At 38.8% G+C, this 24,354-nt stretch overlaps 1 non-coding gene across 1 annotated transcript; it reads right to left on the reverse strand.

Annotated features, from left to right (window-relative positions):
- Positions 1 to 23,076: 23,076 nt before the first annotated feature.
- LOC117277065 (small nucleolar RNA R71) lies at positions 23,077 to 23,183 on the reverse strand. The gene has a single exon (XR_004507344.1). It is a non-coding gene; the product is annotated as a small nucleolar RNA R71 (small nucleolar RNA).
- Between the last annotated feature and the right edge of the window lie 1,171 nt (positions 23,184 to 24,354).

The raw sequence follows: 24,354 nt of genomic DNA on the forward strand, positions 1-24,354 counted from the left end.
GAGCGCAAGTACCCATTGAGTGTGAGTGTTGAGGGCTGGGAGCCCAGTGAGCGATTGTTATCCTGAGAGGCTGTACTTGCTTTTCATTTGCTGTTGCACTTAGTTGCTATCTGTCATTGTTGTGAAATTTTCTGAAATATTTTATATCCGGAATACATGAACTTGAACTGTATAGAATTGATTTGACTTAAACTGCTGGATTTGAAAGCATGTCTATTCTTGTTGGAATTACTGAAAGTAAACTATAACTGTGTAGTTCGTCACTATCTTCAGTTCCTTAGTTATTATTGTTACTTGCTGAGCTGGTTGTACCCATACTACACCCTGTACTTCGTATGCAGATCCAGGTATTTCCGGACATAGTGGGTGTTGATTCTCTCGCACAGTTGATTTTTCGGAGATTCAGAGGTAGCTGCCGTGTTTCGCAGACCTTGTCTCTCCTTCCCTATCTCCTTGTTTACTGTATTTAGTCTTAGATTAGTATAGACCATATTTTCTAGACTGGTATTCATATTAGATGCTCATGTACTCAGTGACACCGGATTTTGGGAGTGTTTATATATGTATTTGTGAATTTTCTTTCGCTGAATTTAATCATTTTGTTTTTAAACATAAAAGATATGGGAGTTTATTGAGATTGTCGTCTTGCCTAGTATTGAGATAGGCGCCACCACGACAGGTGAGATTTTGGGTCGTGACATAAATCATTTGTAATAGTAGGATAATAAGCTCCAGAAAGCTCAAGTGTAGCTACATAAACTTTTTGTAAAATTTTCACAACATCTTCAATGACATTCCAAGTACTAGATGTTAACAAACGGTTAGGATCGGTACAATGAGAATTAGCAACTTCAGTTATATGCATTCTATATTTATAACAACATCTTAAGAATAAATAAGTATAATTCCACCTAGTAACTATTTTTTCATTCATGAGTCTTGGTCTTAGTCCATATTGTTTACATTTATCTTTAAATGCATTTCATCTAGCACTTCTATTATTTCCTTGAATTACACCAACAACTCTTCTAACTAAAGTAATCTCATTTTTAAATAATCCAAGGCCACTCTTACTAATTATATTATAAATATGACATGCACACCTAACATGAAATATTTCAGGAAGTGGTGGGTGCAGATGGAATTTTGAAAGTAAAATAGCTGCATTGTTGTTAGAAGCATTATCAAATGACACGCATAAAACTTTTTCTTCAAGATTGTAAAATATAGTAGCTTCATAGATAGTATTACTTATAAATACACTAGTATGACTTTGATCTTCATCATATTTAAAAGCAATAATACATTTTTGCATACAAAAATTATCATCTATCCAATGGCATGTAACAGTCAAATTATCATTTCCATTAATAGCATGACCAATATCAGAAGTAAGAGAAACTCTACAAGGAAGACTAGCGAACAAATAACAGATATGTGTCTGATATTATCCAAAAAGCCTAAAGATATCAGCTCTACAAGTACTTCTAGGAATACCTTTAAATAAAGGGTTATAAATTCTTTGAATATAAGTAATAAGATACGGTGAAGCAGCAAAGCTAAAAGGTAAAACAACCTAAAACAATCATTTTAGCTAATTCTTCATGATCTTTCAATATATCGTATTTATCAAATAAACCGCCAGTATCCGGTTTAAGTTTTTGTTGGCCAGATTGTTCATCAGCACCCCATATAATAGGGTGGTTATATACCATGTGCCTACGAAGTTGACCCGTTCTCCCTTGCTTACCTCCGGTCTCATGTTTATAAACGTCCTGACAAATAGTACATCTTACTTAATTTCTATTTTCTTCTAGTCTTTCAAAAAATTGCCAACGCTTACTTCTTAATCTTCGATTATTATTAATAAGGAGAGGAGGCCTACCTATATTACCACGACTGCCACCCCTAATATTTTGACTAGCAGTACCAGGTGTAGGTGGTGGTGTTTCAAGATTATCAGGCGACTCAATATTATCTAAATTATCATCTATACCAAAATTTTCTTGAAGTTGCTCATAATCTACATTTATATTATATGGTAAACTTTTAGAAATATGTGTAAAGCTACTAGAAGAACCATCACCACTTCTTGTCATTTTAGTATTTTTACTCTTACTAGTATCACCCCTATTAGTACACGCTTTTTTGGTTGCTCTAAATATATCCATTATGTAAATTAAATTTAAAAAACTAAATTAATAATTATGAAAAATAAAATAAAAATAAACACCAAAGAAGAGAAAGAGATGGAACGAGTGTACCGGGAGTTCGGATGCCACACTAAATTTGATATCACACTTCAATTGATATTTGATGATACCACACTTCACTTGATAATTATAATTTTATAGTGGCGACCGTAAATAATTGATAAAACTTGAAATAGTAATTAATTGAGAACTTGAGAGCAATAAGCAATTCAATAATCAAGAGGGAATCAAGAGGGAATTAGAGTAGAAGAAGAGAGCAAGTTGTGAGAAAAATTGAAGAACATGGGGGCTATTTATAGGTTTTAAAAGGCAAAAAATATAATTTATCAATGATTAGGGGGGGGGGGGGCTATTTTATTAAGGGGTTAGGCCGAAATGGCTAAAAATGCAAAAAATGGCCATTGGAAAACGATTATTTTTGATTTTGACCATTGGCAACAGTCAGAATTTTTTAAAAAAACTAACGATAACTGGGCTGGACCGGGCTAGAACCCGGTTAAAACCCGTGAACGGGTTACCGGGCTAATCGGGTTCCGATGCACCGGTAGCAAAAAAAGGCCCGACTACGTCCAGCACAACCCCCTACCCTAGCCAATCCGTCTCACCCCTTACTGGACCGGGCTGACCCGGGCTGAACCGGGTCGAACCAGGCTGTCAGTGGACCGCCCCAGCCTGATTAACACTTTAATTGAAAGTATTGGGTTGGTGAATCCAAATTTCATATTATATTGAATTAAATGTTGGGAAGTTTTCCTAGATATACTTAATAAAGACTTTATTACCAATTTTCTCTGGGTTTGGTAGTTTTCAACAAATACTCTATGTTTTTAACAATTTATATACAAATAGTGTATTATCTTTTTGTAACTATTCGGTCAGTTATTTTGAGTATTTTAGCCACTTTCCCCCTATTCGATACTTTATATATGGGTATTTATCATTATGTGACTTGCGGAGGCGGTTGGTTTGGTTTCAGGGAGTTTTGGATTGAATTGGGACACTAAGTCTCAAAGTTGGAAGCCTAAGTTTTGAGGGTTGACCGGAGTTTGACTTTTATGTAAACGATCCCGGGATGGTATTTTAATGGTTCCAATAGGTTTGTACGGTGATTTTGGATTTAGGCGTATGTCCGGATTTGGATTTGGAGATTCCTAGGTTGTTTTGGCTTGAATCGGTGAAAGTTGAAAAGTTAAAAATTTGGAAAGTTCATAGGTTTGACCAGGAGTTGACTTTGTTGATATCGGGTTCATATTGTGGTTTGAGGTTTTGGAATAGGTCCGTCGTGTCAATTGGAACTTGTAAAATTTAGGGTTATTCTGAGTTGAATTGATGTGGTTCGACCTGAGTTTTGGAAGTTGGAAGTTCATAAGTTCCTTAGGCTTGAATTGAGATGTGATTTGTTGTTTGGATGTTGTTTTATCTGATTTGAGTCCTCGAGTAGGTCCGTATTATCTTTTGGGATTGATTGGTATGTTTGGACGGGGTCCCTGGAGTCTCGAGTGTGTTTCGGATGGTTTGCGGACCGTTTCCTTGATGTTTGGTAGGTCTGGTATGCTATTTTCGCACCTGGGATGGGCCTGGTCGCAGGTGCGAGACCGCAGAAGTGGCAGGGTGGCCGAAGATACGGTACGTGCCTGTGAAGGCTGAGTCCACAGATGCGGACTGTGGAGCGCAGATGCGTAGGCGCAGAAGTGCAGGGTCTTCCGTAGAAGCGGCTGGTCGGGAGGATTAGTGGCTTCCGCATCTGTGATGGATTTTCCGCAGATGCGGTATTTTGGACCTCAAATGCGGAATCACTGGGCATGATATATCATACAAGGGTTTTGGTTATTTCTCATTATTTGAAATTGTGGAGCTCGGCTAGAGGCGAATTTTGGAAAGTTCTTCACTACAATTGAAGGATAAGTAATGTTTACTTGATTTTGATGATAGATATTGATTACCCATGGATTACTACACCTAGTTTATGTAAATTAAAGGTGGAATTTGGGGGGTTTTGACAATATTTTTGGAGACTGAAAATTGGTGATTTTGGGGCCGATTTGAGGTTGGATTTGGATGAAAAATACATATTTGGACTCATATTGGAATAGGTGTTCGGGATTATGAGTTTTGATGGTTATCGGGGTGCGGGTCTGGGGTTGACTCTTTCGGTTGACTTTGCATAATTGATTCAAGATCATAGCTTTATTGTTTAGGGTTGTTTCCTATGACTTTTATTGATGATATTAAGTTGTTTTGACTAGACTCGAATCGCTCAGAGGTCGATTCGCGTGGAAGGGATTTTTGGAGTATTGATTCACGTCCTTTGAGGTAAGTAACATATCTAAACTTGGTTTGAGGGGATTATCCATGTGGACTATGATACTTGAGATATGTTAGGGGTGGCGCACATACTAGGTAAGGCTACTATGAGACTTATTTCTATCATGCCTCATTATATCCTTGTTTTCTTTATCTACTTGTATGACTTCTTTAGCTGTTAATCATGCTAGGGATCATGTCTAGGATATGTGCTTACCTGTTGGGACATGATAGTGCCATTGTTGCTATTTTGAGTTGTTTGCCTTGATTGTAGTTATGTTCTTAGTCATGATTTTTCATCTGCATGTTATATCTCGGTCTCTGTATATTATTTATATGTCATATCACATGCTATTGATGCCTTTTATATGTGATATTGTTTGGGCTGAGTTCTATGAGACTTTAGCAGTTGATGACTAATGTAGGCCATAGAGCCGTATTGTGATTTATATTTAGATCAACTTGCACGCCGCAACGGATTGGAATTTGGATTGGGTTGCACATCATAGCAGATTGGAATTTGGATTGGGTTGCACATCGCAATGGTCATATTATGTAAGGCCCCGTAAAATTTCGCAAAGAAATTTAAGGTTTCGTGGTGCCGAGGTAGGCTTACGTGTTTGAGGATTGTAGAAATTCTTCGCGGCCATCTTGCTCGCTGCGGTACGGGCTTTTTGGGTTGTACAGTACGTTGGGGGTTGATGGAAATTTTTGGGAAAGAGAAGGCGATTCTGTGGTCAAGTTTGCGACTGCAGAACAGGTTTGTGGGCCACACATCCATCACATAGTTGAGCAGAAAGATTGTTGAATTTGAAGGCCATTTCTGCGGTCCATTATGCAATCGGATATTCACTTCGCGAACCGCATTTCAGTCGCAGACTTAGCATGAGGAAATCTGGAAGATAATTCTGCAGTCCAGTCTGCGGTCGCAGAATAGGTCTGCGGACCGCAGAACTGTCGCATACTGGTTCAGACAAGTCCAGTTTTTGGGCATCATTTTTGCGGACCGCATATCGATTATGCGGTATGGTATGTGACCGCAGACCCGGTTTCGGCAAGTTTAAGTTTTGGAAATTTTACCCAATCCCATTTGTATAAAAAGGCTTTGGAGGTCATTTTTAAGAGTTTCATCTGATATTTTTAGAGAGAGCTGAGAGTATCTTAGAGAGAGAAAGAAAAGACCTAGCCATTTTGTTCATCAATTCTTGCTCAAGGCTTGAAGATTTCACAAGGACAACTCACAAGGTTTTCATCTAAGAGGTAAGGTTCCATACCCTAGTTTTTAATTTCGAATTTGGGATGGAAGATGGTTAATGGAAAGTATGAATCTTGGGTGTGGGAGTGTTATTTATATATGCATGTACTATCAAGGGTTGTGGAAAGATCATTGAACTTGTATGGGTGAACTCTTAGTGTTAAGTTGGTTGTGGGGTGAAGGAAATCTTGTAGAAAGACCTTGAAACCTTAATGCACACCTAGTGTTTGATAAAATGCTCAATTAAGCTGGAACAATGAACACCTTCCTAATTTGTGTTCAATTTTGCTATAACTCTGAATAGATCGAAGTGGCTAAGATCTCCGGAACATTGTAGTAATTTAAAGGGCTCGAAGCAAGGTATGTTGGCTAAACTTCTCTCTTAGTATTGAATTCTCACGATGCTCTTGTAAGTCCCGTGATGCTTATTATAAATTGAATTATTCCAAATAAGCCTTGTGTCAAAAGATATATGCTAAATATGTATTCCAAATGTTCCTGTTATGTTATGTGCTATTTGAAAATGTGCTTGAAGCATGGGTTGTATATCTAATTGTTATAACCTCAAGTCGTGATCCAAATGAAAACTATTATGCCAAATTGTGTAAGAAATCTCAATGTGCTTAACATTCGTATTTGCTCACACGTGGACTTAAAGTTTTAATAAAAATGCTTTGTTATTGATGATTCATGGTGATGTTTGAAAGTGAAAGAAGCGAGTATGAGATATAGAAATGTGGTCATCGTGCCAAGAATGAGAATTACATTTGTGGCCAATAGTGCCTATGGAATGAAAGAATGTGTGAAACATTATGAGATGAGTTTTGACTCCTTTATATAATAATGCCATTAATGTCCTATGATCACCCATGGAAAGTACAAGTAAGTGATAGTATGAACATGAAATGCGGCCGTTAACAAAAATGAGAATTATGAGGCGTTGTATGTCCCAATGGTTTCAATCATAATATATATGCTTCTAAGATAATAAATTCAAATGACTTCGATGTTAAGTCCCCAAGAATCATGAACTTAGCTAATGACCTTAAGTTGATAAGAGGGTATATAAGGAGGTGGAAGAGAGATGTCCTATGCTAAATGATGATAAATCTTATGAAAACGAATTTGGGCCATGTGCCATTGAAATTGACTTATTGATTCACCATACATGTGCTAATGAAATGAGCTATGTTTCTCCATGATGAGCATGGACATGAAGTGTTCCAATGATCCAGAAACTTATGACCTTAAAAGTAGTGTTAGTCATGTCGCTTGAGTTTATATATGGTTAGGTGCATAATGAATTGTATATGGAATCCTATGGACGGTTTATGAAATACATAGGTGTATTGTGTATAATTCTATGGACGGTCTATGAAACACATAAGTGTATTGTGTATAATCCTATGGACGGTCTATGAAACGCATAGGTGCATTGTGTATAATCCTATGGACGGTCTGTGAAACGCATAGGTGTATTGTGTATAATCCTATGGACGGTCTATGAAATGCATAGATGTATTGTGTATGGAATCCTATGGATGGTCTATGAAACGCATAGGTGTATTGTGTATGAAATGTATAGGTGTACGGTATAAATAAGCACTATGGACGGTCTATGAGACGCATAGGTGTATAATATGATATGTGAACACTGAGGACGATCTATGAAATGTATAGGCGTAAAATAAGAGAGGGGTATGGACGATCTAGTGAAACACATTCTTAACGCAGACAATATGTGCCTCTTTCATTGGCCTTGTTTGTACATGTTATTTCAATTTCATTATATTATGTATTCCACGTATAGTTCATATCGCTCAGTTGATCCTAAAAAAAGTTTAGAATGATGCAAGTACAATAAGACTTGAAATTTGATTATATGGGATGTTTCGTAGTTTCTTGATGTACTTTATTTGCCTCTTATTTGAGTTACCGTATTTTTTATATGTTGTTTTGTCTGCCTTACATACGAGTACTATTCCACATGTTTTCACGTCCCTTTTGCCAGGGGCGCTGCATATTTTATTGGATGCAGGTGGTTCCATAGTAGGCGGCACCGATCAGTGATAGCAGTACATCCACCTCTCAGCTGACTTGGTGAGCCCCACTTCATATCGGGGTCATGTATCTTTTGTTCCTCATGTATTGTGTTTTGAGGTGTAGCCGGGGCCTTGTTGCCGGCACTATCCTAATACTCTTTGTACCTGTTAGAGGCTCCATAGACATGGTGTGGGTTTTACGTTGGTATTGGGAAGGTCAAACTAATGATGTTGCAATTGTATCACAAGTTTTACTTCTAAACTATGGATGTGTAATGTAATATTTTGAGGACTTATAAGTGAAGTAACTAATGGTAATGAATTGGTACTATATACATGATCTCCTTATTGTCTAAATAACGAAATATGTATTCTCTTTATTCATAAGTGAGTTTGGGTAGAAAGTATCTAACAGGCTTGCTTGACCGGGTTCAGTCGGTTGAACGCCGGTCACGCTCCCTGAGTTTAGGGCATGACATATTAATCGTTGATTTATATCCGATCATCGCTTGGGCAAGGACCCGCCCCTTCAGAGTCTGGTATTCACAGTGAGCGTAGCCACAAGGTCATATATGTGCTTTGGTGAGGGGCACTTATGCCAGGCACACATACAGTGCTGAGTGTGGTTGTGTGTGTGATGGTGAGAGGCACATGTGCCAGGCACCGTAAGCATGCTAAGTGTGAGTATACCCTGATGGCTTCACTGTGATGTTATTGACTTGACATGAATATTTGACATGTAGGCCTAGAGATGTATTTTCCTCATGCTAGATGGTAGATGAAATGTCTTACTTGTTGTTGAATGTTTGAAAATCACAGTTTTCTTGATAAATTCACGTCTTAGTGATTTCGGTGGTAAGATCGGGGCTTTGACTGTTATACTTGGAAAGCCTGTCTAATTTTCCGTATTTGGGAACAAGTTGAACATGATATCTCTTGAGTTGTTTTAATTTAATGTCATCATTATATCATGTGTTGTTATTGATTATTGGTGTTGGACACTAACCTGCTTCCGAGCTCATCACTGCTTTTAGCCCGATGTTAAGTTTGTTACTTATTGAGTACATGGGGTTGGTTTGTAACGACCCAACCAGTCATTTTGAGCTTTAGTGTTCTATTTGGTGGTTTGAGAAGAGTTGACCAAGGTTTGATTTTTGGGTAAACGGACTCGAAATTGGGTTTTGATTATTCCGATAGATTTGTATGATGATTTTGGACTTTTACACATGTTCGGATTTGGTTTCGGAGGTTCCTAGAAGAATTCGATACTATTTGTCGAAAATTGGCAATTTGAAGAACTTAAGAGTTCATAAGTTTGACCAAGAGTTGACTTTGATGTTATTGGACTCCAATTGGTGTTCTGAGACTTTGGATAGGTCTATATAGTTGAATTGAAATTGTGCGCAAAGTTTGGTAGTAATCCGAAGTATTTAAGTGTGATTCAGACACTCTTTTGAAAGAATGAAGATTTAACAACTTAAATGAAATTCTATTCGGATTGAGCCTTGATTCTTTGTTGTGATGTTCCCATAGGTGTTTTGAGTCTATGGTTAAGTTTGGTTAATGTATTTTTACTTGTTGGTATGATTGAATGGGGTCCCGAGAGGCTGAGGTGTGTTTTGGATCATTGGTTGAGAAACTAGTTAAGTTAAGGATTTGGAGTTTGACCATTGTAAATATCAGGTTAAGATGACCTCTATATAGTGTTTTGAGTGCGCGAGCAAGTTCACAATGTGATTTATGATTGAAATGCATATATTATTTGTGTCCGAGAGGTTCCGAAAGAGATCTGGGTGCTGAAATGAAGATTTTCTTATTGCCGATTTTTTCCTGGTGTAAATAATTATGAAAATGCCTTGTATGTCCTTGAAATTTTCAGATTTTCTTTAACACTTCAACATATCATATGTCCCTTATTTTAAGGTCAAATAGGGTGATTCAAAAGGTTATCTTGGGTGTAATCTCGCAAGGATCATGTTGTGCTTATCAAACATGAGTTTTGGGATCATCAAGGATTTGATTCCGGCTAGGACAACTGCTGCGTTTTTACTTATTTCAGAATTTAGTTACTTTTTCTCACAAGTTTTGGAGCTCGGTTTTGGGCAATTTTGGAGGAAATTTTCACTACTTAGATTGGGGTAAGTATTTTTGACTTGGATTTATTTATATTTCATGATTCCAACCTCGATTTTAGTGTTTGATTGATAATTTGAATTGGAGAAATTGATGATTTTAGTAAAACCTTTTCTAAAACATAAATTGATGATTTGAAGGATGAATTGAGGTCGGAATTGGATGATTTTGGTATGGTTAGACTCATATCGAAATGGGTATTCGGAATTTGTGAGTTTTGTCGGGTCCCGGGGTGCGAGCCCGGGGTTGACGTTTTTAGTTGACTTTTTGATTTTAGTTAAATATATTAACCTTATTAATCGGAATTGATTTTTCTTGCATTATTTGATAATATTAAGTCTTTCTTGGCTAGATTTGAGCCGAGCAGAGGTGAATTTTAAAGGAAAAGCTATTTTTGAGTGATGAATTGGCCTAATTAAAGTAAGTATCTTGCCTAACTTTGTGTTGGAAAAACGTCTCATAGGATTTGGTCTAATTACATTATTTGAATTATGTGAAAGATGTGTACATACGGTGACGAGTGTGTGAATGGGCTTATATGTGGTAATTGACCGGTTTAGACTCTTAGGTTATTGTTATGTCTTTAATTGAAGTTGTTGTTACATTAAGTATCTTTCATTGTTGAGTTAATTCCCATTTTATTGTGTTATTGTTGAAATTCTTGTACACATTATTATTGAGCAGTGGGCTATGTGTTGTTGTGATATTGGTATCATTGTTTTGGCAATATTGTGGCATATGTGGATATGCTGCATGGATTGATTGTTGTTATGCGGATCATAAGGGTGGCATTTCACTATTGTTGATTGTGCGGAACGATACGGGTGGCTATTGGTATATTGTATGGGCGGATTGATATGGGTGGCTATTGTGTTACTATTTAGGTGGAGTGATACGGGTGGCAATTGTGTTTTATGTCAGGGCGGAGCGATACAGGTGGCTATTGTATTACTATTTGGGCGGAGTGATACAAGTGGCTATTATTTTATGGTCAGGGCAGAGTGATACGGGTGACTATTGATATATTGTCGGGGCGGAGCGATAAGGATGGCTATTATGATATTGTCAACGCAGTGAGATAAGGGTGGCTATATGGGGATGTTATGTGATGCCCTGGAGGCGTGTTGTTGATGACGGATGAGAATTCTAGTTGTTGCTTTTGACTTCCTTGTGTTTGTCATGCATATTATGTGATTTGTTATGTTGTTCCCAATGTGCTACTCGATGTCTCTGATATTACTTGATGATTTGAGCTGTGATTGTACATTTGCAAATGCATACATCGTAACATGTCATTTATACCAGTTCAGGAGGATGAAACTTGATGTTCATTGATCATGTACATGTATTCTTATATACTTGCTTTCTCTGTGATATAGTGGTTTGGACTGGTAGCATGTGACCACGTCGGGTGGATTGTGATTTTGAGCCTGTGAGCATGTCGGGCGGATTGTGATATTGAGCCTGTGACCACGCCAGGCGGATTATGATGTTGAGCATGTGACCATGTCAGGCGGATTGTGATATTGGCAAATGAGTTATCCGTGAAACACGTGAGTTTTCCGTGCGGTTGTGACTTATATTGTGGGCACGAGGTGTAACGACCCGACCGATCATTTTGAGCTCTAGCACGTCGTTCAGAAGTTTGAGGCATTGAGTAGCTTCACCTCATGTATTACGACTTGTACGTGTGGTCGGAATTGGATTTTGGAAAGTTCGGAGTTGATTCGGAAGGAAAATTCTAATTTCGGAACTTTGATTTGGAAGAATAGACTGTGGTTTGACTTTTGCGTAAATGACCTCGGAATCGGGATTTGAAGATTCCACTAGGTTCATATGATGATTTTGGACTTGGGCGTATGTTCGGGTTGAGTATCGGGTGGTCCGGAAGCATTTCAGTGCTTATTATGGAAGGTTGGCATTTTGAAGGTTTAAGAATTTTCTAAGTTTGGTTTGAAGTAGGCTTTGGTGTTATCGGTGTCCGTTTGGGGTTCCAAGACTCGGAATAGGTTCGTATCGTGATTTGTGACTTGTACGCAAAGTTTGGCGTTATTCCGAAATATTCTGATATGATTCAGACGCATTCGTCGAAGTTTGGAGGTTTGAAAATTTAAAGAAAGGTTTTGGCTGTCGATTCATAAGATATTATGTTATTGATGTGATTTTAGGCCTCGAGTAGGTTCTCCATGTGTTTTGAGACTTGTTGGTATATTCGTACAAGGTCTCGGGGGGCCCAGGTTTGAATCGGATTGAAATCGGATTAATGTTGGATTTAGGTGGTTGCTGGAGCTACTGATGTTCTGGTGTCATCGCACCTGCAATGGGCTTGGCTGCAGGTGCGAAAAAGGCACCACAAATGCTGTAACGACCCGGCCGGTCTTTTTGAGAGTTAGAGCCCCGATCCTCTAATAATTGTTTTCCCCACGGTTGTTTCTGCTATTGGGACTTGACGGAGTGATTGGTTATGGAATTCGAAGAGTTTTGGGACACTTAGTGCCTAGATGTGAGTTTCAGCCTTAGAGTTTGGACCATAGTTGGAACTGTGTGAAGACGGATCCGGAATGGAATTTCGTCGACTCTGTTAGCTCCGTTGAGTATTTTGGGGTTAGGAGCGCGTCCGAAATGTGTTTTGGAGGTCTGTAGTAGATTTAGGCTTGAATTGGTGAAAGTTAGTTTTTTTGGCGATTTCGGCCTATAATGGAAATTTTGATATCGAGCTCGGAATGAAATTCCGAAAGTGGTTGTAGGTTCGTAGTGTCATTTGTGACCTGCGTGTAAAATTTGAGGTCATTCGGACTAGATTTGATGTGGTTTGGCGTCGTTTGTAGAATTTGGAAAATTCTAAATTCTTAAGCTTGAATCTGTGCTTAATTCATGATTTTGGTGTTGTTCGTTGTGGTTTGAAGGCTCGACTAAGTTCGTATGGTGTTTTAGGATTGGTTGAGGTCTCGGGGGCCTCGGGTGAGTTTTGAGTTTTTAACGGATCAAAAAGTTGGATTTGTGTTACTGCTGAAGTCTTTAGGCATCTGGTATTTTCGCACCTGCGGTGGAGAGACCGCAGGTGCGGGATCGCTGGGCAGAAAAGGGGATTTCGAGGGTTTGAAATTTCATAACACAAAATTTGATTTAGAGCTCGGTGGGAGACGATTTCTCGAGGGATTTTGAAGGAGAACTATTGGGTAACTAATTCTAACTCTATTTTGATCATAATATATTAATCTATTGCTGTTTTCCTCATCTAATTAAGGAATTTGAGGGTAGAAGTTTGGAAATGGGGGAAAAGGTTCCCCAATTGAAAATCTGAGATTTGAATGGGAATTTGACATCACATTTAGATGATTTTTGTTCGTGTGAACTCGTGAGTGAATGGGTGTTCATAATTTGTAATTTTTACCCAAATCCGAGACGTGGGCCCGGGGAGACTTTTTGGCCGTTTTTCCTAATTTCATGCTTTAGCTTCGAATTAATTAGTTAAATTAGTTACTTGTAGTTATATTTACATTATGCAATTTATTTGAATAGATTCGGGCCATTTGGAGTTGGATACTCGTGGCAAGAACGTGATATCGAGTTGATTTGAGCGGTTCGAGGTAAGTGGCTTGCCTAACCTTGTATTAGGGACTTTCCCCTTAGGATGTTTGACATTAATTGATGCGTGGACGCCGTGTACTTGAGGTGACGAGTATGTACACAGGATATTATTGCAAAAATCCCATTTTTCCTTTCTAAATCATAAACTATTTTTCTCTTATTAAATTGCACTAATACGTTTAATTATTTAGCTTAGATTAGAGAAGCATGCTTATGTGTTTTAACTGCCTATTTGACATTCTGTGCGCCATGCTTAGTTGAGTCCCTACCTTCCTTATCTTTGTTCAGTGTAAACTGTATAACTCGATGCCATACCTGTCATTTCATCTTGCGTTGCATATTTAAATTGGGACTACGGACGTATTTCGGGAGATCCCCCTGTCTTGCATATTTAAAATGGGACTACGGACGTATTTCGGGAGATCCCCCTGTCTTGCATATTTAAATTGGGACTACGGACGTATTCTGGGAGATCCCCCTGTCTTGCATATTTATTTTGGGACTACGTACGTATTCCGGGAGATCCCCCAGCATTGCATATTTACTTTGGGACTACGAACGTATTCCGGGAGATCCCCCCTGTACTGCATATTTATTCGGAACTACGGGACGGTATCCCGGGAGTTTCCACATTGTGTTTACCTTGTTCTGAGCCGAGGGCTCCCTTAACTGTTAAATTTTCGAGAATTTCTTTAACTGTGTTACCGTAAACTTTACTTATATCTTTTACTGTTTAATTTATTATATTTATTCCGGTAGGGCCTTGACCTGACCTCATCACTACTCGGCCGAGGTTAGGCTTGGCACCTACTGGGTACCATTGTGGTGTACTCATGCTACTCTTTGCACATGTTTTTCGTGTGCAGATCCAGGTGCACCTTATCAGCCGCACTATCAGTGAGCCGGGACAGCTTTGGAGACTTCAAGGTATATCTGCCGCATCCGCAGACCTCGGAGTCCCCTTCTACTCTTTCCCATGTCCATTATCTTCTGTATTTTTCCTTGTTAGACTCTGATGTATAAAGACACTAGATCTATCTGTAGTTTGTGATTCAGGATGTTCCGGGTTTTGGGATTTGTTGTGTATTTTTGAATAGTTGGTTAAATTTATATTTTTATTTCATTATTTTGCAAAATGTTAGGCTTACCTAGTTGTATAGACTAGGTGCCATCACGATGTCACACAGAGGGGAAATTGGGTCGTGACAAATGCGGAATCTAGGCCTTTGCTACTGGACCGCAGTGCTCCGCAGAAACGTGACTGCAGTAGCAGATTTTGTCTGCAAAAGTGGATTTTCATGGGCTTAGAGGGAACCGCACCTGCGAAGCGTGGCCGTAAGAAATGGGTTTAACCGCAGGTGCGATAGTTTGGCCACAGGTGCAAAAATCGTTGGGTAGTGGGGTGCTTTTAATTCGAGACTTAGCCCATTTCTCTCACAATTTTCATTTGGTTGGGCTATTCTTGGAGCTCTTGGAGGGAATATTTTCATCATCTATTGTGAGGTAAGTTATTCACACATGTTGTAAGTTAAATACATGGATTCTATAAGGATTGAAGCTTGAAAATCAGTAGATATTGTGGAATTTTGGTAGAAAATCTAAAATTTGGTATTTTTGGATTTTGACCATGAAATCGGACATGGAATTTGGAATAAATCATATATTTGAGTTCATGGGGTCATGGGTAAAGTTTATCTTCGAATATTTTTGAAATCTGGGCACGTGAGCCCAAGGGTTGACTTTATTGACCTTTCGAGCGGAGTTTGAAATCATTATAAATTGTTAAATTGTAAGCATTGGAGTATATTTTGATTGATTTACACGTTGTTTGACTAGTTTTGGGACGTTTGGCTTTGAGTTGAGGTGTTAGAGAGGCGTTGGAGCCGGTTATGGAACTTTGGAGCGAGGTAAGTCTCCTGTCTAACTTTGTGAGGGGGAAGATACCCCCTAGGTGATGTAATTATTATGTGCTATTAGTTGTGGGGGCTACGTATGCACGAGGTGACAAGAGTCTGTACGTAGCTAAAGCATGTTTATTTCCGGGTAGACTTAAGACTTTACCATGTAATATTTGAACTCATTCTGCTGGCTTAATTAATTTAAATTATAATTGAACTTGATTTAGAAATATATAAATATATATTAGGCCGAGCCTTATCATCTTGAGTTGTTGGCAAGTTATTTGAGAAATGGAAAAGGTTATACTCACCTTGTATTCATATATTGTATCGTAAGCTCGTGTCTCGTAATTTGATAATTCCTTTCCCTTCTTGTGGAGCGGGCCGAACGCCTAGGCAGGATTATGTACCACACTCTCATGGGAGCGGGACGTTCGCCTCGGCAGTATAATAGATGCATCTATGGTTCGTACCGCTCAATTCTCGGCAGTGTACACGTTATGATGGGATCGGGCCGATCGCCTCGGCAATATCATATTCTTTCTAAGACCTGGCCGTACGACCTCGGCATAATCATGCGTTATATCTCTAGCAGTCTGAATATTCATGAGATTCTTCTTTCCACTGATGCCTTGCATATTATAGGGTACTTGATATTTCTGAGATGTTGAGATAGAATACGAGATTGAGAAATTGATATCATTAAAAGGAGTTTTGGAAGATTGTGTTAGTTACAGTTTTACCTCACTACTACTGTTGTGCTTCTTATCTATTTATGATTTACCATGTTGATGTATTGGACCACTAGTAAGTGTCGATGTCGACCCTTCGTCACTACTTCTTCGGGGTTAGGCTAGATACTTACTGGGTACACATAGATTTACGTACTCATGCTGCACTTCTGTACTAAATGTGCAGGATCTGACAGGTTCATTTGTTGATCATCTTGGCGCGTAGCCGCAGCTGTTGAGGAGACTTTATGTGAGCTGCATTCGAGGCTACGCATCGCAGTCCACAGAGTCTCCATCGTACTATTTATTTTATCCTGTCTTATTTACATTCTGGACAAATATTGTATTATTATTGTACTCCTTAGTAAATGCTCATGCACATATGACACCGGGTTCTGGGATATACTAGTTGATGCTTACGGTTTTGTATATTATCATCACCTTTCATTTCTCTTATAAACTACAAATTTTGTACGTTCCCGTGGATTTAGAAGTGTAAATTTCTATCCTTATTAAAATTTATGATTTCGAAAGTAATAAAATGAGTAATTAAATAGACCAATCACCGTTGGCTTGCTTGACAGTGGCGTTAGGTGCCATCACGACCTATTGTGGATTTTGGGTCGTGACACGAGATGCTATGTGTATAAGATTCATGATTTGTGACTTGAGATTTGTGGTTATGAGGTGTGGTGCCTCAGGGTGACTCTTGTTGTAAATCCTGTGTCGGAATGGTTTTTTGATTAGAACTGTAACTATTTTTCCTTAATTTCTCTCACTTGTATTTTATCTGTGCTTTGATTATTTTGTTGTTTATCACAAGATTTCTCTTTGTTCCATTTATTTACTTTGCTTTCCGTTGCTAGCTTTATATTGATATTTTGCACATGTTACTTGATTAGTGATTGTCTTGACTTCAACCTCATCCCTACTCTATCGAGATTAGTCCTAGTGCTTACTGGATACCTACCGTGGTGTACTCATACTTCATTTTTGCACATTTTTGTGCAGATCCAGGTATGAGAGCTAGCAGATTCAGGTAGTGAGAACTTCTCGATCGTGAGGATTCAAGGTAGAGCTGCTTGATCATCATAGTTCCTTGGAGTCCTTTCCTTACATCATTATTGTCAATTCTCTATTCTAACAGTATTGTATTTCGAGTGTTTCCATGTATTCAATAGAGTTCGTGACTCTGTACTACCTAGTCTTGGAGATTTGTTGTGATTAACGCCGTGTTGGCTTATATCACCTTTATTTCTGCATTTATATTAGACTTTGCTTCATAATATAATGTTTTAATGGTTTGACAATTGTAAGTGATCGACTTACCTAGTTTTAGAGACTAGGTGTCATCACGATCCTTAAGGTGGGATTTTGGGTCGTGATAAGTTAGTATCAGAGCTCTAGGTTTATAGGTTCTACGAGTCACGAGCAAGTTTAGTAGAGTCTTGCGGATCGGTACAAAGACGCCTGTACTTATTTTCGAGAGGCTACAAAACTATTAGGAATTTCACTTCTTTCATTCCTTATCGTGCGTCATTGATTCAGCTTGAAGCGTATATCTTGTATTCCTTTACATCTACTCATATATGATGTTGCGCACTCGGTATCAGGATGCATTGATGACTTGTGATACTGCGGAGGTACTGCGAGGGGTTATGGATGCCCGATTATTGTCTCGATGCATTGTCCAAACTGAGGATGCAGATGTGATGGTATACTTTTCAGTTGTTCACGTATGGGATGCAGTAGGGTTTTGTATCTGACTGGTGAGTACGAACTCAAGAGGATTTAATTGATTGCCTAGTTGTTGTGATCGTGGTAATGTCATGGGGGATGTTGATTGGAAGCTAGCCGGTAGGGATTTGAGGTTGTGTGTTTTATATGGGGCTTCTATTCAGTGGAAGGTACATATTATCATTCAGGGCACTTGAGGAAGTTGGTTTGACTGTCACCAGTGTGAGGATGCGCTTGGAAGAGTCTTTGCAATGTTTTTTGACTAGAGTCACATGAGTTTATAAAGTATTTAGGTGGTTAAAAGTGTGAGACCGGGAAACCTATGAAGGAAGGGTGCTATGGAGCCAAGTGGGGAAGCCTGCCATCGACGATCAGATTGTATGGTCATTTATTATATTAGCTCTCGAGCTAGGATGTGCTTATTTTGAGATTTAGCGTTCCATTCGGGGGTTTGCAACTTTGAGTAGCTTCATATGATGTATTATGACTTGAGTGTATGGTCGGTTTTGGTTTTCGAGTAGTTCGGGATTGATTTGGAAGAATGACTCTTGATTTGAAAGATTTAAGTTGGAAGAGTTGACCAAGATTTGACTTTTGGGTAAACAAACTCGGAATCAGGTTTTGATTGTTCTGATAGGTTTGTATTATAATTTTTGACTTGTACGTATGTTCGGATTTGGTTTCGGTGGTTCCTAGGAATTCGACACTATTTGTCAAAAGTTGCCAATTTGAAGAACTTAAGAGTTCATAAGTTTGACCATAAATTGATTTTGGTGTTATTGGACTCCAATTGGTATTTTGAGATTTTGGATAGGTCTATATAGTTGAATTGAAATTGTGTGCAAAGTTTGGAAGTAATCCGAAGTGTTTAAGTGTGATTCAGACACTATTTTGAAAGAATGAAGATTTAATAACTTAAGAGAAATTCTATTCGGTTTGAGCCTTGATTCTTTGTTGTGATGTTCCTGTGAGTGTTTTGAGGCTTTGGATAATTTTGGATAATGTATTTGTACTTGTTCGTATGATTGGATGGGGTCCCGAGGGGCTCGGGTGTGTTTTTGATCATTGGTGGAGAAACTAGTTAAGTTAAGACTTTGGAGTTTGACCATGGTCAATATCGGATTAAGATGACCCTTTTTCAGTGTTTTGAGTGCGTGAGCAGGTTCATTTTATGATTGAAATGCATTTATGGATTGTGACCGCGAGGTTCCAAATGAGATTTGGGTGCTAAAATGAAGATTTTCTTATTGTTGGTTTTTTTCTGGTGTAAATAATTACAAAAATACCATTTATGTCCTCTGAAATTTTTATATTTTCTTTAAAGCTTCAAAACATCATATCTCCCTCATTTTAAAGCCAAATTTGGTGATTCAAAAGGCTATCTTGTGTGTAATCTAGAGGATCTTGTTGGGATTATCAAACATGAGTTTCGGGATCATCTAGGATCTGATTCGGGCTGGGACAACTGCTGCATTTTTACTTATTTTGGAATTTAGTTACTTTTTCTCACAAGGTTTTGGAGTTCGATTTTGGAGGGGATTTTCACTACTTGGATTGTGGTAAGTATTTTTGACTCAGATTTGTTTATATTTCATGATTCCAACTTCGATTTTAGTGTTTGATTGATGATTTGAATTGGAGAAATTGGGGATTTAGTAAAACCTTTTCTAAAACATAAACTGATGATTTGAAGGCCGACTTGAGGCCGGAATTGGATGATTTTAGTATGGTTGGACTAGTATCGGAATGGGTGTTCGGAATTTGTGAGTTTTGTCAGATCCCGGGGTGTGAGCCCAAGGTTGACTTTTTGATTTTAGTTAAAGATCTTAACTTTATTAATCAAAATTGGTTTCTCTTGCACTGTTTTATAATATTAAGTCATTTTTTGCTAGATTTTAGTCGAGCGGAGGTGAATTTTAAAGGATAACCTATTTTTAAGTGAGGAATTGGCTTAAGTGAGGTAAGTATGTTGCCTAACTTTGTGTGGGGAAACTTCTTTGTAGGATTTGGTCTAATTGCATTATTTAAATTATGTGAAAGACATGTACATGAGGTGACGAGTGTGTGCACGGGCTTATATGTGGTAATTGACCGGTTTAGACTCTTAGGTTATTATTATGTCTTTAGATGAAGTTGTTGTTACATGAAATCTTTCATTGTGGAGTTAATTTTCCATTTTATTGTTTTGTTGTGAAATTCTTGTACACATTATTATTGAGTCGCGGGCTATGTATTGTTGTGATATTGGTATCGTTGTTTTGGCAATATTGTGGCATATGTGGACATGTTGTGTGGATTGATTGTTGTTATACGGAGCATAAGGGTGGCATTTCACTGTTGTTGATTGTGCGGAGCGATACGGGTGGCTATTGATTTATTGTCTGGACGGAGTGATACGGGTGATTATTGTGTTATTGTTTGGGTGGAGTGATACGGGTGGCTATTGTGTTATTGTTAGGGCAGAGCGATATGGGTGGCTATTGTTTTACTGTTTGGACGGAGTGATACGAGTGACTATTGTGTTATTGTCAGGGCGGTGTGATACGCGTGGTTATTGATATATTGTCGGGGCAGAGCGATAAAGGGTGGCTATTATGATATTCTCAACGCGGTGAGATAAGAGTAGCTTATAGGGATGTTATGTGATGGCCTAAGGCGTGTTGTTGATGAAAGAAGAGTATTTTGGTTGTTGTTTTTAACTTCCTTTTGTGTGTCATGCATATTACGTTATTGGTTGTGTTGTTCCCAATATGCAACTTGGTGTCTCTGATATTACTTGGTGATTTGAGCTGTGATAGTACATTTGCAAATGCATACACCGTAAGATGTCATTAATACCAGTCCAAGAGGATGAAACCTGATGTTCATTGATCATGTACATGTATTCTTGTATATCTGCTTTCTCTGTGATAAGGTTTGGACTGGTAGTATGTGACTACGTTGGGCGGATTATGATTTTGAGCATGTAACCGCGCCAGGCGGATTGTGATATTGAGCGTGTGACCACGCCGGGCGGATTGTGATATTGAGTGTGTGACCACACCAGGCGGATTGTGATTTTGGCACGTGAGATATCCATGCAGCACGTGAGTTGTCCGTGCGGTTGTGACTTATATTGTGGGCACGAGGTGCCATGTGTATAAGATTCGTAATTTGTGACTTGATATTTGTGGTTATGAGGTGTGGTACCTCAGGGTGACTCTTGTTGTAAATCATGTGTCAGAATGGATTGTTGATTAGAACTATCGTTGTTTTTCCTTAATTGCTCTCACTTATATTTTATATGTGCTTTGATTATTTTGCTGTTTATCACAAGATTCCTCTTTGTGCCATTTACTTACTTTGCTTTCCATTGCTAGGTTTATATTGATATTTTGCACATGTTACTTGATTAGTGAGTGTGTCACGAGCCACAATTCAACTAGTCGTGATGACACCTAACCCAACCCGCTAGGTAAGCCAATTAACAATAATACAATTCAAATGAGATTTACTTAGAAATAAATGATGAAATGATGGTAGGCTATAATCTCGTGCTTTAGTCGCTTATTGCACTCTAATTTACTACACTTTTATTGTGTTTGAGCTTTAATCTCTAGTGTTTTGTACTTATTGCGTGTTTATGCCTTGTAGGAGTGATTCCGAGTGATGTAGTTGTTACAGAATGAATTTGATCTATTTGGACCTTTGAAGTCTGAGTAAAAGCCCAAGGGATTAAGCCGGGATCGTGTTCGGGGGTCGAGGACCAAGTATGGATGTCAAAAAGCAAGGATAAATCCGTACTCTGAGAAATCTCCACAGCTACGATGCGTGGGGCGGCGCGTGGCGTGCCGCGCTTGTACATAATTCTTGGTGCCTGTCAGAACTAGCTCTCTGGATTTCCCCACTAAAGCCCCGCATGGCGCGTCGCCCCATGCGGCGCGCCTGTGAAACGTTTACAGAGTAATTGTCCTATTTAGCGTAGAAAAAGGTGATTTCATTTGGACCCGACCCTACTTGGTATAAATACATGGAAAAATATTATTTTGGGGACGTTTGACACATTGGAGACATAGGGAGGCTAAGGAGGAGTTGGAGAAGCAAAAGCACAAGGAGTTCATCATTCAATCCTCACTCAAGACATGAGTTTGGATCGTTTAATGTTTTCCTTTACGTTAAAAATATTTGTGATGAATTGCTCCATGTCTATGGAGTAGTTCTCTTTGGGGTTTGATGGATTTGGTGTATTGATATTTTTTTGTGGATTATAACTCTAGTTTTATGTATTGAATTGTTTTGGATGATTTAATTATTGCATCTATATTCACACGTTCATGTAATCGAGAGAGGCATAACTTGTGATATCTTTGCTTTATCTTGTTGGTTGAGTTCATTAATTCTTCTTAGTAATCGAAAGAGGCTAGTTGAATCATTGATTAAACCTAGTTAGGAGGATAATCGAAAGAGGCTAGTTGAATCATTGATTAAACCTAGTGCATGACTCGAACTTCTGAGAAGGAAGTGCTACCATACGAGCTAGAAATTGAAATACAACTGTGACAACTGAAGAAGGAAAGTAATCTCACCGAGACAACAGAAAAGGTTGGGCAATCCTCAACCAAAAAACTTATGGTTGGAAATAGTGAGGATAATGTAGATTTGGCTGCGAGAGAAGCAGCCTTACGATGAGAACAAGCTGCATGGGATGCTGAGGAAGCAGCTTTTAGAGATGCACAAAATATCTACGAAGAAGAGATGGTTCATAGAATTGCTCAAAATCAACCTTTGGTTGCAAACTAGTTCGGAAATATAGTTCTCATGCTTGGAAGACCACTTGGCAATTATGCTAGACCGGTCTACAATCAAGGATTATCAAGTCTGAGACCACCTCCAGTCGCAACAAATAATTTCGAGTTAAAGAAAGAGTTGCTTCAAACCCTTCAGAATTATTGTGTCTTTAGAGGGAAGCCAAATGAAGATCCAAATACACATCTAATGGACTTCGAGGAGATTATGAACACCTTTCAATACAATGGCGTGTCACAAGATGCAGTTTACTTAAGGGCATTCCCCTCCACACTCCAAGATGATGCAAAGCAGTGGCTTCGAAGCTTACCTAATGGATTGATTCAAACATGGGATGAGATGACCAGAAAATGTATTGATAAATATTTCTCATCAGCTAAGACGGGCAAGTTTAGAAGAGAAATCCTTAACTTCTGCCAGAAAGATATTGAGACTGTGTTTGAAGCTTGGGAGAGGTTTAAAGAAATAGTCAGAAAGTGTCAACATAGCGGAATTGAACTCTGGATGCAACTCCAGGACTTTTGGGATGGATTGACACCGGCCTCACATAGAGCATTGAGCAATGCAGGTAGAGGCACGTTGATGAAGAAGACTCCAGAGGAGATAGTCACAATTCTTGATGAGTTATCTGAAGATGCAAATCAGTGGCCCTCTGAGAGTGCTAAAAGAAGAAGATCAACTGGTGTTCACCAGGTTGATGCTACACACATCTGTGCAGGTACAACTGGATGCTATGGCCAAAGAGATAAGGAAGCTGACCGTAGCTTCGATACAAAGTGAGCTTTATGCAGCTTTTGATATGTGTGGAAGAGGACATCCTACTCATGAGTGTCAAGTCTCAACTGAGGAAGTGAATTGCTGTGGGAAATTATAATTCAATGGGTCAGAGGCACCCCAGTTTTTCATGGAGTTCATCTGGAGGTACTACAAATGCGTGGCAATAAAATAACTCTAGACCTCAGGGACAAGGAGTGCCAGTCTTCCAAGATCAGCAGAGGCAACAATTTCAGCCTCAACAGCCCATTCAGGCCAGTCTAGAGAATCTAATGAAGTCTTTCATTATCAAGACTGATGAGAGGCTTGAAACTCATAGCGCGGCTATACGGGAACATGGAGAAGCTATCAAAGAAATAGGTACCGGGTTTCGAAACTTGTAAAGACAGGTTGGGAAGCTAGCCAATCTGTTGTCTGAGAGGATTCCAGGAACTCTGCCAGCTGATACTGAGAGAAATCCCAAAGAAACAGTGAATGTTGTGACCTTGAGAAGCGGGCAAGTGTTGAAGGATACCACTCCAATCCAGAAAGAGGTGATAATTGCAAAAGAAAGTGAGGTTGATAAGAAGAAGAAAGGCAAGAGGGCAACTGAGAAAAAGAAGAAGGAAGAGAATTCGAGAAGGGAGAAATCTAATGAGAGCGAGCATATGCCTGCTTTACCTTTTCCTCAAAAGCTATATAGAGAAAAGCTGGACAAGCAATTTGAGAGATTTCTGGATATGCTGAAATAGGTTAATGTAAATTTTCCATTCACAAAAGTGCTCTTCCAAATGCAGCTTATGCCAAATTCCTGAAGGAGATCCTGACAAAGAAGAGGAAGATAAAAGAGACCTCAGTGGTCAAGCTCACAGAGCATTGTAGTGCGATCTTACAAAACAAACTCCCCTAAAA

Source organism: Nicotiana tomentosiformis, chromosome 7, assembly GCF_000390325.3.
Source record: "Nicotiana tomentosiformis chromosome 7, ASM39032v3, whole genome shotgun sequence".
Lineage (NCBI taxonomy): Eukaryota > Viridiplantae > Streptophyta > Magnoliopsida > Solanales > Solanaceae > Nicotiana > Nicotiana tomentosiformis.